Source organism: Cryptomeria japonica, chromosome 5 (genome assembly GCF_030272615.1).
Source record: "Cryptomeria japonica chromosome 5, Sugi_1.0, whole genome shotgun sequence".
NCBI lineage: Eukaryota > Viridiplantae > Streptophyta > Pinopsida > Cupressales > Cupressaceae > Cryptomeria > Cryptomeria japonica.
In genome coordinates this window covers 902,449,938-902,465,152 of record NC_081409.1, presented here as the reverse complement: position 1 = coordinate 902,465,152, position 15,215 = coordinate 902,449,938, and positions in this window count along the sequence as shown.

Here is a 15,215-nt window from a genome sequence, read left to right as displayed (position 1 = left end):
ATTATAAAAATTTGAAAAAATGTAAATTGATGACATTTTGACATTTTTCTATTGATTTAATTTATAATTTTATTTGTTTAAAAATGATTTTTATTTTGATACATAAACTATAGCTTAAGTATATAAGATAAGATTTACATTGTATTTGAATTCCATTGGCAAAAAAAGCTCATCTTATGGAACTGTCATTTATAAGGACAATAATCATTTGGCGATCAAATGGATTTTTGATTTCTAAAGAAGGTAACTCATGTGGAGAGAACATAATATTAGCTTAAGTTGCATGCATATGTTCCAAGAAAGAAGTCACATCATTAGGTCTTTTAGGATTTTTAATATCTATCATTTTTAAAGCTTCTTGTAGCATTCCATCATATATGAGTGAGGTTTGAATCATCTCAAAGGGCGATCTTAGCTTGGGTGGCACAAAACTACTCAACAAGATCATACACTCATGTTGTGAAAGACGAGGTGGAGGACGAAGAGGTTGGTGAGGGGTCCAACGACATTATAAACTTGATTTTTGTTTTGACTATTATATGTGTGTTGTTGCATAATAATCAGGTTTTCGATTCACTCCAAATTTAGCAACAATGAATATTTTATTTTGAGGTTGAAGGACATCTCAATGCATGTGCATAAATTAAATAATGCAAGTACATAAGTAACGAATAGGGTTCACAAGCTTATGCATGCAAACTAGGAACAAGAGTTACTTCACAATGATCATATTATAAGGAGAATAAAATCAATATATTCAACCTAAATTATATTAGGAAGATGGTTGAATGCAGATTGGATTCCATTTCTTTTCATTGAGTTTAAAAAGAGCAATTGAAAGGATGTGAATTCAATGTGAGAATTAAGGCAAGAAGGTGGAAAATTAACAATGGACAACATAAATAGGTATATGCAGAATTGATAATCATAGAACCAATTTCTATTTGCAAAGGGGATACAAAGAGGAACTTGTGCTTGAAAATTGAGTTAGAACAAAGAGAAAAGTGATGGCCAAAACGTCCTTCAAGTCCAACTAATGAATTCCTGCACATTGATTCAAATTTGGGCCTGTGAGATATTACACTGGCACCTTATCAAATTTTAGCCTAAACCTAGTCTTGGAGGAGAATGGTTCCCTAGATGTCCTTGTCTAGGATAATGGCACCTAGAACATCCTTTTCCTTGTTTTTTTGGATGAGATATTGAGATATGGGTTATGTCTATGAATTTGAGTGCTTTTTGATCTTTACTCTCTTTCGAGGACCTGTAGTTGCACCTGAATCTGCACATAAGGAGAAAATTGGGGTTGGGTTTATAGGGGTTTACCTAGCTCAACCACAAGTTTTGAATTAACCCTATAATTTAATTGAGATTGAAACTTGGATTGAAATGCATGAAATGAAATGATTGACTGAATTGAGTATACCTTCAATAGGTGATTCAATGCTCTTAGCATAAGTCCTCCATGTATTGATGCAATAACATGACAAACCATCATAAAATTCATGATGAAATAATAATTGAAACATAATTGAAGATTCCTTGATGTAGCTTGTTTCTCCTTAGAATCGAATCTACTATTGAATTGAAATGATATTAATGAGACATGATGAAATAAGTTAGGAGGGATGTCTTATATAGGGATCTCGATGTAAAATCACCTTTTCAAAGACTTAGAATTATCATTTTTTGCATAGAGGATAGTTTTAGAAATAATAAGTCTGGCATATTATCCTTCCAAAATTTTAGCCAAAAAGTGTCAAATAAGGACACCCCAATCAAAATTGTCTTAACACTTTAGACCTAAATTTTAAGGGATGCAAGATAATAGTGTCTTGCTACTAGAAATATAATTTATATGAAAATGTGTAATATTTAGACATAGAAAAAGGTGCATTGAACCTTGAAAGGACAGGGGACACATATAAACATGAAATAAAATAAGCTATAAATGGCATGCTTAAAAAAAGGGCCCAAATAATAATGTGTTGATGTATTAAAGCTTCTTGTATCATTCCATGATATGTGAGTGAGGTTTGAATCAAGTACTAAAGGGATATCTTAGCTTGGGTTGCACAAAGTTTCTCAACAAGATCACACTCCTTACCAACATATTGTGAAATATGAGAGGGGGGGAGGAGGAACTAGATGAGGTTGAGGAGGGAGAAGAACGTTAGAATCCTGCTTGTTGTTTTGAGTATTATATATGTGCGGTACTACATGATAATTAGATGGGTGATTCACTCCACCTTCAACAACAATGACTAGTTTATTTTTACGTTGAAGGACATCTTAACGAAGGTGGACAACAATTTTAGGCTTCTTCTAACCAATAACATGATTGAATTGATCTTGGTTAAATTCTTTATCTACTAGAGCTTCATGTTTAAGAGAGAGAGAACATTGTTAGTGATATCTTTCACCTACACCAAAACTTCTTCATGAATAGGATTAATTTTGGGAGGACAAGAAGAAACTCATCAATGCTTCATCTATAGAGGGAAGGTCAGTGAAATGATAAGAAACTAAAGCTTTATTAAAGGGATTGTCAATCATATCATCCTCTTGTACCACAATAGAATCCTCTTGCCCAAAGGTACTCTCATCCAGGGAAGACACATATTAGGAGAATAATCAACATCATTCCTCAATGATTGATTCCAAAGAGAGATATCAGTGAGATAAGTTCTAAGAATATCTTCTTGCACTAAAATTCCCTCATTGGGAAGAGAATCTTTACGAGACATGTATAATGATATAAAAGAGGCTAAAGCAACATCACATGCATCAAACTTATTCGATTTAGTACTACTAGGAAAAACACAATGCAAAGACAAGTGAATTGAAGGTTGACGTTTTATCTTAAAATTGATTGCAATGTGAAAAGATTTTAAAATGCCCCTTTTTTGTCTATGATTTCTAATCCAATGGAAGAAGAAATGAAATGAAACAAAAATTACTTTCCAACATAGGCAATTAATGAACCAAGTAATGAACCAAGTAATGCAATTATATAAAATAAGAAAAACTTGTACACGAATGATGCAATGCAAGTACATAAGTAACAGATGAAGATGTCTAAATTTGAAATATTCATGCAATAATTCTAGATCTAAAAGTAAGAATAAAAAAATGCAAGTGTAAGACAAGTTGGGTTCACCAGAATGTAATGTATAGAAATAGGGTTCACTAACTTATGCATGCACACTAGGAACAAGACCTACTTCACAATCATGTCCAATTCACCAAAATGTAATGTATAGAAATAGGATTCACTAATGTATGCATGCAAACTAAAATAAACACCTATTTCACAATTATTACATTATACAGAGAATGAACTCAAGATATTTAACTTCAATTATGTTAAGAAGAGAGTTGAAAATCTATTGGATTCCACTCCTTTTAATTGAGTTGAAAATGAGCAATTGAAAGGATGTGAGAATTAGGGATAGAGGGTACAAAATTAACAATTGACAACATAAACAAGTAAATGTGGAACTGATAATCACAAAACCAAATTAGATTTGAAAAGGGGATATAGATAGGAACATGTGATTTAAAATTGACTTAGAACTAAGAGCACAAAGGTGCCCAAAACAACCTTCAAATCTACCAAATGAATTCATACACATTGATCTAGATTTGGGCCTATGAGATACTACGTTGGCACCCTATCAAATTTTATCCTAACCTAATATGGGAGGAGAATGGTGCCCCAAGAGCCCTTGTCTAGGGAAATGACACCTAGAATGCCCTTGTCTTGGTGTTTGTGGGTGAACTTTTGAGATATGGCCTCTCTCAAAATTTTGAGTGCATTCTTTGCTAGAGACCTGTAGAAGAACCTAAATTTGCACACAAAAGGATAAAAATTGTGTTTAGTTGATAAGGGTTTGCTTATGCCAAACCTTGGGTTTGGAATTAACCCTATCGATGAATTAAAAATGATTGACTAAATGGATTATACCTTTAATGGGTGATGCAATACTCTTAGGATAAGTCCTCCATGTGTTGATGCAATAACATGATAAATCATCAAAAAATTCATCATGAAATCATAATTGAAGATTCGTTTGTGTAGCTTGCTACTCCTTAGACTCATATTTGCTTTTGAATTGAAATGATAATGAGAAATGATGAAATGAGTCAGGAGGTAAGTCTTATATAGAGATCTCAAAGTAAAAACACCTTTGGATGACTTGGAATTGTCATTTTTCACATTGGGGATTGTTTTGGGAATGGTAATACTAAAATATTATCCTCCCAAAATTTTAGCCAAAAAGTGTCAGACAAGGTCGTCCCGACCAAAATTTCCTCAACACTTAAATCTGAATTTTTAGGGATGCAAGATAATAGGGTCCTGATACTTGAAATATAATTTATATGAAAAAATATAATATTTAGACGTGGGAAAATGTGCATTAAACTTTGAAATGACATAGGACCCACAAAAACATGAAATAAAATAAAATAAAATAAAGGGAACACTTAAAACAAGGACCAAAATGATAAAGCAATATTGTATTAAATTGAAATACTACTCATAATATTGAATTAAGTATTAAATTAAATCAATAAAGTTCCTATAATGCATATAGGAATACGATATACTTAAATGAGTGCTAGGAGAGTTTGAAATCGGAAACCCTAAGTAAAGATATAAAATTTATGATGCTAAATGTTATACAAAGTTTACATATGCTCAATCTCTTGCAATCTTAATTTTTGAAGAGATGTTGAAAATGTATCCATGGAAGAATCTGAACCATAAGTAAAATTCATTTTTTTAATTACGAAACAAATAGGTTTTGAAGGGATCCAAAATCCTTTAACAGAGAACTACATCAAAAAGTTGCATAAAGATAAATAGTTCCACTGTAGCTCTAAACACGACAAGAAACTAGTACAAAACCAAAAGCTAGGGAAGAGACAACAAAAGGATAGACACTAGTACAAGCTTTGAAGGGCCTCAATCACTTCTATTTCTAGCTGAGTCATGTTTAATGCAATCTTCTTCATCTCCTGAATGTCCTGATTAGCAGATTTGTTCTTCAGGTTAGCCCTTGTTCTCTTGCACGGTCCCATTGTATCCTTAATACTTTTATCCAACAACTCCAGACCGACTGTAGCACCTTCCTAGTGGTAGGCTTCCATCTTTCCAAATATGATATTTATACTCTCAATCAAGCTCTTAACCACTTTTTCACTAAAGGTAACTAGAGATATCAAGTTTTCATTAACTTTTCAAAATTTGTTTTCCATCTTACTCAGTCTTCCTTCAAAATATTTCTTAAGTTTTTCCTCCAACTGAGAAATCCTATAGTCATAATCTTTCTTCATATCACTGATTGTACCCATAGTCTTCTATATTGAATCCTCCATTGCCTTTCTATAATCAACCATCCACTGTTAATTAGTTTGAGAGTCTTGTTTATTTCTAATAGCCCTCATTTTCCTATTGATATCTTTAATTTCATGAAAGGCCCATTTAAACATCATGAAATTATCAACATTTGTATTAGGGGCTACAACCATAACATCATCAGGATTCTCCCTTCGCATATTGAGGAAAGAGGAATTGGCATTGAGCTCTTTCAGGAAGGGGGGTGTACCACTTCAGCTCGAGACCTGGACAAATTTATCTGGGAGTGATTGATGAGACAACAGGGAATCAAAATGTGATGTGGACATAGGAGATGATCTACCCCATTTATCTTGGTGGCCACTCTTTGAAGAAGACCCAAAATCAGAGTCTGAACCTTCCAAATCTATGTTCCATTCTTCTTCATTCGAGGAAAGATTGATATGATCCCCTTCCTGAGAATCACTGAAAGCTTCAGGATCCCTAGTCGAGGGGGACAGTAGGGTTTTTATGTATTCAAGAATGAGGAAAAGAAAACCACCATGTAAAATAGGTGAATTCTTTTTTTTATGGTCCTTTATGCCAGCATTAATTGAAGCCATCAGATAGAAGGGGAAATAAATTTTCTCTTTATGCCTAAAATGATTAATGAACACAAAATGTTGCCCGTATGTTGTAGTAATCTATCATCTAGGGTTACATAATTCATCAAAACCACCAAAACAAAGCGCTAAATAGATTTGATGTTAACTGTATCATAGATGCTTTTGTTGACTTTCGCAAGTTTAGCCCTTTCCTTCTTGTTTCTAAGAAATTTCTTGACTGCAACATCCACCATTTTCCTATCCCTATAAAACTTCACCCCTTCCATAGAAAAACCCGTGACTTGAGCAATAAGTTTCTCATCAATATCGATCGTTATGCCTTGAATTTTAATTTTTCCATCCTTAAAACCTTTAGGAAATTTCTTAGTCACATTTGAATGGACACCGTTTAATCTTTCGATGAAGGGAGTGAGCCCTCCCTGATCCAGAATGCACAAAATTGTTTTATTCTTCTTGAGGTCTTCACAATTAAAAGGCTCGACCCTCTTCCCTTCTCCACCCATGGCTTCAGTACTGGCAATATTGAGTAGGGTGAAATAGTTATAGAGAAAGCTAGAAAGAACCCAAAAAGCATGTGACCCAAGCATGAGTAATGCCAAAATGAAACAATTAATAATTTGAACGCGAGCCATCAAAAGAGGGTATTTTGTGATCATTTAAAATATGTCTCCCCTGGCCCAAATCATATAACATTAAGGCCTTTATTTCAGTCGAAAGATTATCTCGTAGCCCCCATACTTTTTCATCATTGCTACTAACTCCAAGTTTAGCAAAGTAATCGGCCAACCCCTTGGCTTCTCGATAGGCATGAGAAATATTATGGTTTTGGAAACTTTTTAATAAATCTCTTGCTTTCTCAATCCAACATTTTATATTCCATGAGGGTTTATGCTTACCGAATAGACATTGGATAATGTTATTAGAGTCCCTTTCTAATCAAACTACCTTAGCATTAATTTTTTTGGCCAACAAAACCCCATGATAGGTGGCTACAACCTCAACAAGGTGGTTTGTCTGACATCCCAAGGGGAGTGCCACCACTACCAACAACCTCAGTTAAAATGTGAATTGTTTAATTTTTTTGTGGCTTTTATTTTAAATTATAGGTTTTTTCCTATCAAAACGAGCAATTTTTTTTCCACTTCTTTTTAAATCAATCTTTAAATTTTATTTCAATTTAAATAACACATTTTGAATTTTGACTTTTATAACCGACTCATCTTAAATCACACTAATAAATAGAAGTGGATTCAGATGAATGACTTAAACAAATCCTATGCTTTATGTTTAATGAAGTGCCTTTCAAATTGAAATGAATTTCTTTTTTATTTTATAAATAGCATTGAAATTATACATTTAAAATAATATTAATAGATGAGAATAAAATTTCAAATGAATTACTTTAACAAATTTTATGTGTTAGGTTTGATGTAATGCAATCCAAATTAAATTGAAAGAATTTTTATTTTACAAAAATAGTGTTGAAAGTATACACTAACCTAAAATCTTAATGGGTGGAAAATTGTACTGACTTATTTCTAATTTCAATGATGAGAATTAGGTTTTTGTTGTGTTACCGACCTAATTAATTTGTATTTAAGGTCGATGAAGTTGTTTGTAAAGGTTATTAGCAATATTGGCAAAAAACTGTTGAGTGCATGGTTGCCTAACCAATCAATGGATCTGCACTTTGAGTGAAGGCAGATTGAAGCTTAAAAGGATCTGATCAAGTGAATGTAGTGCTACACAGACAAATCAAGAAAACCTGTTGTTTTATAATAATTACAATAGAAGTGAAATCCCTTAACCAAGTAAGCTCTAACAAGCTTGGTTACTCATTAAATTCTCTAACAAGGTAGTCCATTAGCTTGGATTCTTAAATACTCCAGCGAGGTTACTCCTAATAGGGTATTGTTCTTTTCATCAAGGCATATTTGTAAATCCCTTAACCGGGTGATTCCTAATCGGAATTGGTTCTTAAAAGGACTTATTGTAAAGTTTTAATTGGCTTGGCTCCTAACAAGGTGAACTTCGGAAGAGTTCATATATATTTCCTTGTGAGTCTCATCTCACTGTGGTTTTTACCTATTTGGGTTTTCCACATATAAACATTTGTTTCAAGTGGTGAATGTTTTTGTGGTTATGATCTTATTTGTTGATTTGATTAACTTTCGATAAGGCATGATAACTAGAAGCATTGAGAGATGAATATGTTGAGTTATGATTAAGCATTGTTGATGTTTACAAGATTAAAGTTGTTTACTATTAAGTTGTCATAACAGTTAAACTGGTTGATGTCAAGTATTCTTATGAATATTGATATTGACTGAGATATGTTTACATTGTGTGATTGAATTTGAATTTGGGAACTTTGTATCAGTTTTTCAGTATACTGATTCACCCCCCCTCTAATTATTCTACTAGATACTTATTCTTTCATCATACCATCAGCCAGCTATGAGAAGTATTAGTCATTGTGTGGATTTGATTCTCAATGCATTTTCCAAACAAGGAAAAATATAAAATGTCACCAAAAGAGAATGAAGAGATAAATAGGAAGGTGCAAGAGTTGCTTGTTAAGGTGTTGATTATATAAAGTTTGAGTTATATGCGGTTATAGTGGTGTTGGCACCAAAGAAGGATGGAGATTGGTGAATGTGTATAGATTTGAGGGAAATAAATAAGATAACCATAGAGTATTGCTACTTGTTGCCAATAATGGATTATATGATAGATTTCTTGAGTGGAGACAAATAAATCACTAAATTTTTTTCTGAAGAATGGTTGCCATCAAATAAGAATAAGAGAGGCTAATGAATGGAAGACCAAGTTCAAGACCAAATATGGATTATATAAATGGTTGGTTATGCTATTTCAATTTACGGATGCAACCAACACTTTCATGAGGTTAATGAATGAACTTTTGAAGGCCTACCTTGGTAACCTTACGATTGTATATTTAGATGATATTTTGATCTTTAGTAAGACAAAAGAAGAACACTTTTAGGATGTTAGAGCAGTCTTCCAAGGCTAAAAGAGAAGTTAATAGTGATGAAAAAGAACATAATTTTATGAACGATGAATTGGTGTGTTTGGGTTTTGCTTCTAGTAGTGGTCTAAAAATAAACCCAAAAATGGTGTAGTGCTCTACAAATAAATGCATAAAAGGTAATTCCATAGGTTAGCAATATCCTTTAGAAGTTTACTAGATTTTTTAGTGGGATTTGTGCATGGATTATAGAGAAAATGAAATAAAATATAAAATAATTTGTTTAGACAACTATAACAAAGAGGAGTTTTAATATTTTGAAGGCAATGGTAGCAAAACAGCTCATGTTAGCACTTCTTGACTTTGAAAAAATGTTACAAGTTGATTGTGATGTAAGTGGGACAATGATCGGGAGAGTTCTAAACCAAGAGGGAATACTAATAGCTTACTTCAATTAAAAATTAAATAATGAAAATAGGAAGTACTCCACATATGATCAATACTTGTACGCAATTGTTCAAGCACTCCACAAGTGTAGATATTATTTTCTACCAAAGGAGTTCATGTTGTATATCAATCATCATGTATTGCAATTTCATAAATAGACAAGGTAAATTGAGTAAAAACATGTGAATTGGGTTGAGATTCTATAGAGTTATCATTTTATTTTTAAGCATACAAGTGGAAAATCAAAGAGTTGCTAATGCATTAAATAGGAGATGTTTGTTATTGAATGAGCAAAGAGTAGGTGTTGCTAGTTTTGATTGTATGAGAGAGTTGTATGAAGAATATGCACATTTAAAATAAGCTTGGGTACAGTGTAAGAGCTTAGTTGGGACTAATAGAACTCCATGGTTGGAGTATTTTACACAAGAAAAATTATTGTTCAAAAGGAAGAGGTTATGCCACCTCAAAGCTCAATGAGGGAGATCTTGATGAAGGAGAAACATAGTGGGGCTTTGAGTTGACATTTTGGAGTTGATGAAAAATTATCATAGCTAAATGCGAGTTACTATTAGCCGAGGATAAGTTTAGATAGCAAAAATAATGGTGTAAAGATTTCATATATGTCAACATATCAAGGGAATGTACCAAACCTTTGATTATACCTGTAAATGTAGTAGCATGGATTTTGTTTTGGGACTGCCACGGACAAAAAGAGGTAATAATTTTAGTTTTGTTTTAGTGGGCATATTTAAAAAAATGGCTCATTTTATAACATGTCATAAGTGTAGTGATGTTTATCATATAGCTATATTGTTTTCAAACATATAGTACAGTTGCATGGCTTGCCAAAAAGTATTGTTTTAGATTGGGATATAAAATTTGTTGGTCATTTTTGGCATATTTTGTGGAGGAAGATGGGAATGCAATCGGGTTTTAGTTCAACCTACCATCCTCAAATTGATGACCAAACTGAAGTTTTCAATAAAAGTTTCGGAAATTTGTTCAGGTGTTTGGTTGATGATAAACCAAAATAGTTAGATTTTATTTTGGCATGAGCATAATTTACATATAATTATTCTATAATCAAAGTGTGAGAAAGAGTCCATTCCAAGTGGTGTATGGGTACAGCTCCAAGAGAGTTCATGAATTGAGAGATAGTGGAGACTTGAGTAGAAAGAGTGCATTCACAGAAGATTTTGTAGAGTACATTATTGATTTGCACAAAGAAGTGAGGAAGAACTTGGAGAAGAGTGTCATGAGATACAAAGAACATGCTGGTATGGATAGAAAAGTGCAAGAGTTTAAAATTGGATAGTTCATAATGGCACAACTGGGAAAGGAAATATTTCCACAAGGAACCTACAATAAGCTGAAATGCAAGAAGATTGACCTGTGCAAGATATTGTTGAAGTTCTTATCAAATGCATATAAGATTGAGCTTTGATATTTCTCCATTATTTAATGTTGCAGATTTATATAAATATCATGAAGGTGAATCAAGTGAAGAACAAGGTACAATTGTAGATTTGTTGGATGCACCAGATTGGGCACACTAATTGACACAAAAAGAGTTTGAAAGAATTGATCAGATCATTCATTTAGAGATCACCAAACAGACAGGGATAAAGCATTATTTCAATGCGTTGTTTTTTTGGATCGAAGCCAATTCATTGGCTGCATAAAAATGTATACCCTTTCATATGATGTGAAGGAAAACAAAATCCAAAGTATAGCTTGAACAAAGAGAAAAGTAAAATAAGACTTGAACAACAATGAGAAGAAGAGCGATTTTGAGAAAGGGAGAAAGTGAATGACATATAATAACGAAATGTCTGTTAAGATCATAAAACAAACTCTTCTTTAAACATAAAATAAGGGATGAAGTAAAAATTAAAGTAATTTTTTAATCTAACATTTTTTATGATTTTTGTCTTATTATTGTAAAATAAAATAACTCTTTAATAAAATACAAAATAAATAATTGTAAAATTTTTTTTTTGTTAAACTATAAAATAATAATTATTTTAAAAATATGACTTACTGATTTATACATATAGGACAAAGTAAATCTAAGGTCCACAATTAGTGAAAAATGAAAACATTTTTTTTTAATATTCCATGCAAGGAAAGAAGCACTGTTACAAAAATATGAACAGATTGTCTACTTGGACCACAGGCCCAAATTTACAAAAATATGAATGGATTGTCTACTAAGAGTTATAAACAGCGATATACTTATTTGTATATATTAAACTATAATGCTTAGATACAAAAAAAAAAGCCACTACGCTCATATCTGCCACTAGGAAATTGCCTTGCCCATGTCATAGCAGTATCTGTTCCTAAGTTACATCCATCCACGTAGTCCATCCCCTGGGACCCTCCATCCACACAACTTGCTTTCCTTCGTGTAATTTTGTGAGCAGCTGGATCTGATCTTTAAAAGGGTCTCTAGCTTTGGCAACCTCTAAACCCAGACACTCCATTGGAAAGTCGACATCCTGCTTCCCTCTTGCTGCTTGCTTCCATTTATAGCCATTCTCCATCTCATGAAGATACATCTTTGTGTTTACATCCTTAATGAACTGGATAAATTTATGCTTCTCAATATTCATTGTCACAGATACTTGCAAAAAAATTCGGTGAAGGGCGAGTCTACGAAAAGACATGGTAAGCACCCTTCCTATTCCTTGAAATTTATCTTCATTTCTGATTTTCCATATGTACCATAAAATTTCAGTAGTGAGAATATGCCAAAAGAGATTAGTGTTTTTTTTCAGACCCTTAATATATCCAATCAGAACATCAAGCATAGTAAATTGGTTAGGGATAGAAATGCCAAATAATAACCAGATTTCTCTAGCAATGCTACATTCAGAAAAGATATGTCTAACTGATTCAGGAACCCTACAAATATTACAAACATCACAGCTGTTATGGTCTTTTCTGAAGGGCAGCCTGTTGACAATCATAAGCCATTTAAAATACTTTTCTTTGGGAGCAACAAGACTACTCCATAATCTTGAAAACACCTTCTGCCTTTGTTTAATTCAAAAATCTACAAACCATAACTTATTAACATGAAAAATTATAGATTCATCATATGTTAGGTTCTTGTATATATTCATAGCTTTAATATTAGACAGAGAAATGGTATTATTCCACAAAAATTCCTTACAACAATCATTATCATTCTTGCACTTTTTGGGCAATTGAAGTTTATCACATGCTTTTTCCAACATGTTATATGTCTGCTTATGGGAGACTTGCAAGTTAAATTTATTTTTGAGGACATCCCAGCCAAGCAACCTGTCATCCTCAATAATGTCTTTAAAGCAACAAATGCCTTTTGCTGCCCAAGCTTTAGTAAAGCACCCTTGCGTAAGTGCAAGGGGTTTGGAAGAGTGCAAGAGGTTCCACCAAATGGATCTACCCCCATGGACAAGCTCATTGTTGTTGACTCTAGTATTGCTGATAAAAGGCCTAATACTTTCCCAGGCCTTCCACATAGACTTGAAGACATTCGAGCCCTGTACTGAGACTGCGAAGTCTCCAGCCACAAGGTCAAAAAAAGGTAGGGATTGTTTCATAATATTCTGGCGCAAGTAATGTCTTAGGATGTTTTGATTCATTCCTTGTCTGCAATATGTCTATTTTACGCAAATGGATTGCATTATTGCCTTGGCCTTCATTGCCATGGTGCACCACATCTATTTTTCCATATCATATAAAACGTTCTCACCTACTATTACCATTTGTGAAAGCAAGATTTCATCACATTAATCATTCTTCACTTATCACTTGCATTTATTCTGGCTAACATTTCTTCTATCCCATCAATCCTTCTATCTATTCATCAAATCAATCATTATCATCCTATCTATTCTATCTAATCAATCAAGAATTTTTTCATTTGATATCAATCAACCCTTTTTCTACAATCAATGAACATTATTCACTTTTGACTAACCATTCTTCTCTTCTTTCGAGAGATCATTCATTTCTTTCATACATAAACACTCTCTCGAGGGGGCATCCTACCTCCATCCCTCAGTTTGCTGGGGCATAACTTTATTTTTCAATTTTCTTTGAAACAATGCACAATGCTCAAAATCACATTGTCTCAAAGAGGGGAAAAATTTAGACACTAAAAAAATGGTCAACACCCGTGTCTCCTATGTTTTTTTAACATATCATGCACATAGTGCCTTTTAGGTTTAATTAATTAATCAAACCCCTTTTACTAACAACTCTTGTAAGTCCTAAACAAATAAATTTAATAATTTATTTATTTTTCCCCTTTTTCCATTAATTAAATGAATTCATTTTATTTAATTAACTAATTCATAAATATGAGCAATAAATTAATAAATCATTTTTATTAATTTTCATATTTAACTTCCTCAAAAATAAAGACAATTAAAGTAAATTTTATTTATTATTTCATCTTTATTTCTTGCTTTTCTTAATTTTTTATTCTTCCATTTTATCCTCTTATGTGGAGATATTTAATAATTTTTTATTATTAAATCTTCTCATTAATCCTCCTAATTTTTAAATTTGGAAACTAATATCTTTCCTTGATTTTCAAAAACCAATCTTTTTGGCAATATCTCATTAATCTTAATTTTTAAATTAAAATATGAGGTATTCAAAAATCTGCTTTTTGTGAGAGGATAATTTTTTTTTTTTTTATTCTTCTATTTATCTTTTTGAATGAAGATATTTAATAATTTTTAATTATTAAAATCTTCTTGATATTTTCAACTTGCTAATTTGGTATTTATGAGAAGATAATTAAAGATTTTATTATTTATTCTCATAATATCTTCCCATTTGCTTTCTTCTATCTTCATCTTTCCCTGAATGGCAACTCTACTATGCACTCAATCAAGTCCATCCATCTAACCAAAAATTCTTCTCAATCTTAGCCATCCAATCAATCTCAATTTTTTTTATAAATTGAACCATTTTCTCATTGATTGTCAACCACATTTTGAGTATTCCTATGCTATTAAGTTTGCTTGCAAATATTGCTTTCACTTGCAATTGTGCTTTGTAGTTGAGATCCACAACATATTTGAAGGAGAAAGAGAAAAAATGGAGGTCAATTGAAGGAGATTTTGTTTGGTTTGCATTTTTTGCTTACATCTTATCTTCAATTATTTCATTGAATGTGATAGGAGTTGATTTCATTTACAATTAGGTTTGTGGTTGCCTAATGTTAATGCTTTTGATGCTTTATTCTAGTTTCCTAGTTACAGTTTGGATTATTGAAATTGATAAATATTTTGAATATGAAAATATCGAAGAAGATTAAAAGGTTAAGTATGCATGCATCAAATTGAAGGGGCACACATCCCTGTGGTGGGAACACTTACAAACAAATAGTATGTGAAGAAGGGAGGATAAAATTAGATCTTGTGATCAAATGGTTAAAAAAATTAAATCAATTTTTTTGTTGGTGATATATCAAATCTTCTTGTTTAGAAAAGTCCTAAATTTGAAGCAAAAGGAGAGCAGTGTTGAGGAGTACACTAAATAATTTTATCAGTTAAATATAAGGGCTAGTCATTTAGAAAATGACACCAAACAAGTTTTAAAATATTTAAATGACCTATGCATATCTGTTGGTGTAAATAATTATTCATCTTGGATATTATTACACTTACTTAAGTTTACTTAGGAAATACATTACATACTAGTTTGGGTATGAGACACTTGGGTGTTTGTGCCACATTGGGATAGTGTGTGTAGGAAAATTTCCACCTTTTATGGTTTGATCTTGTTGTTACACTCCACATTCAGTGGG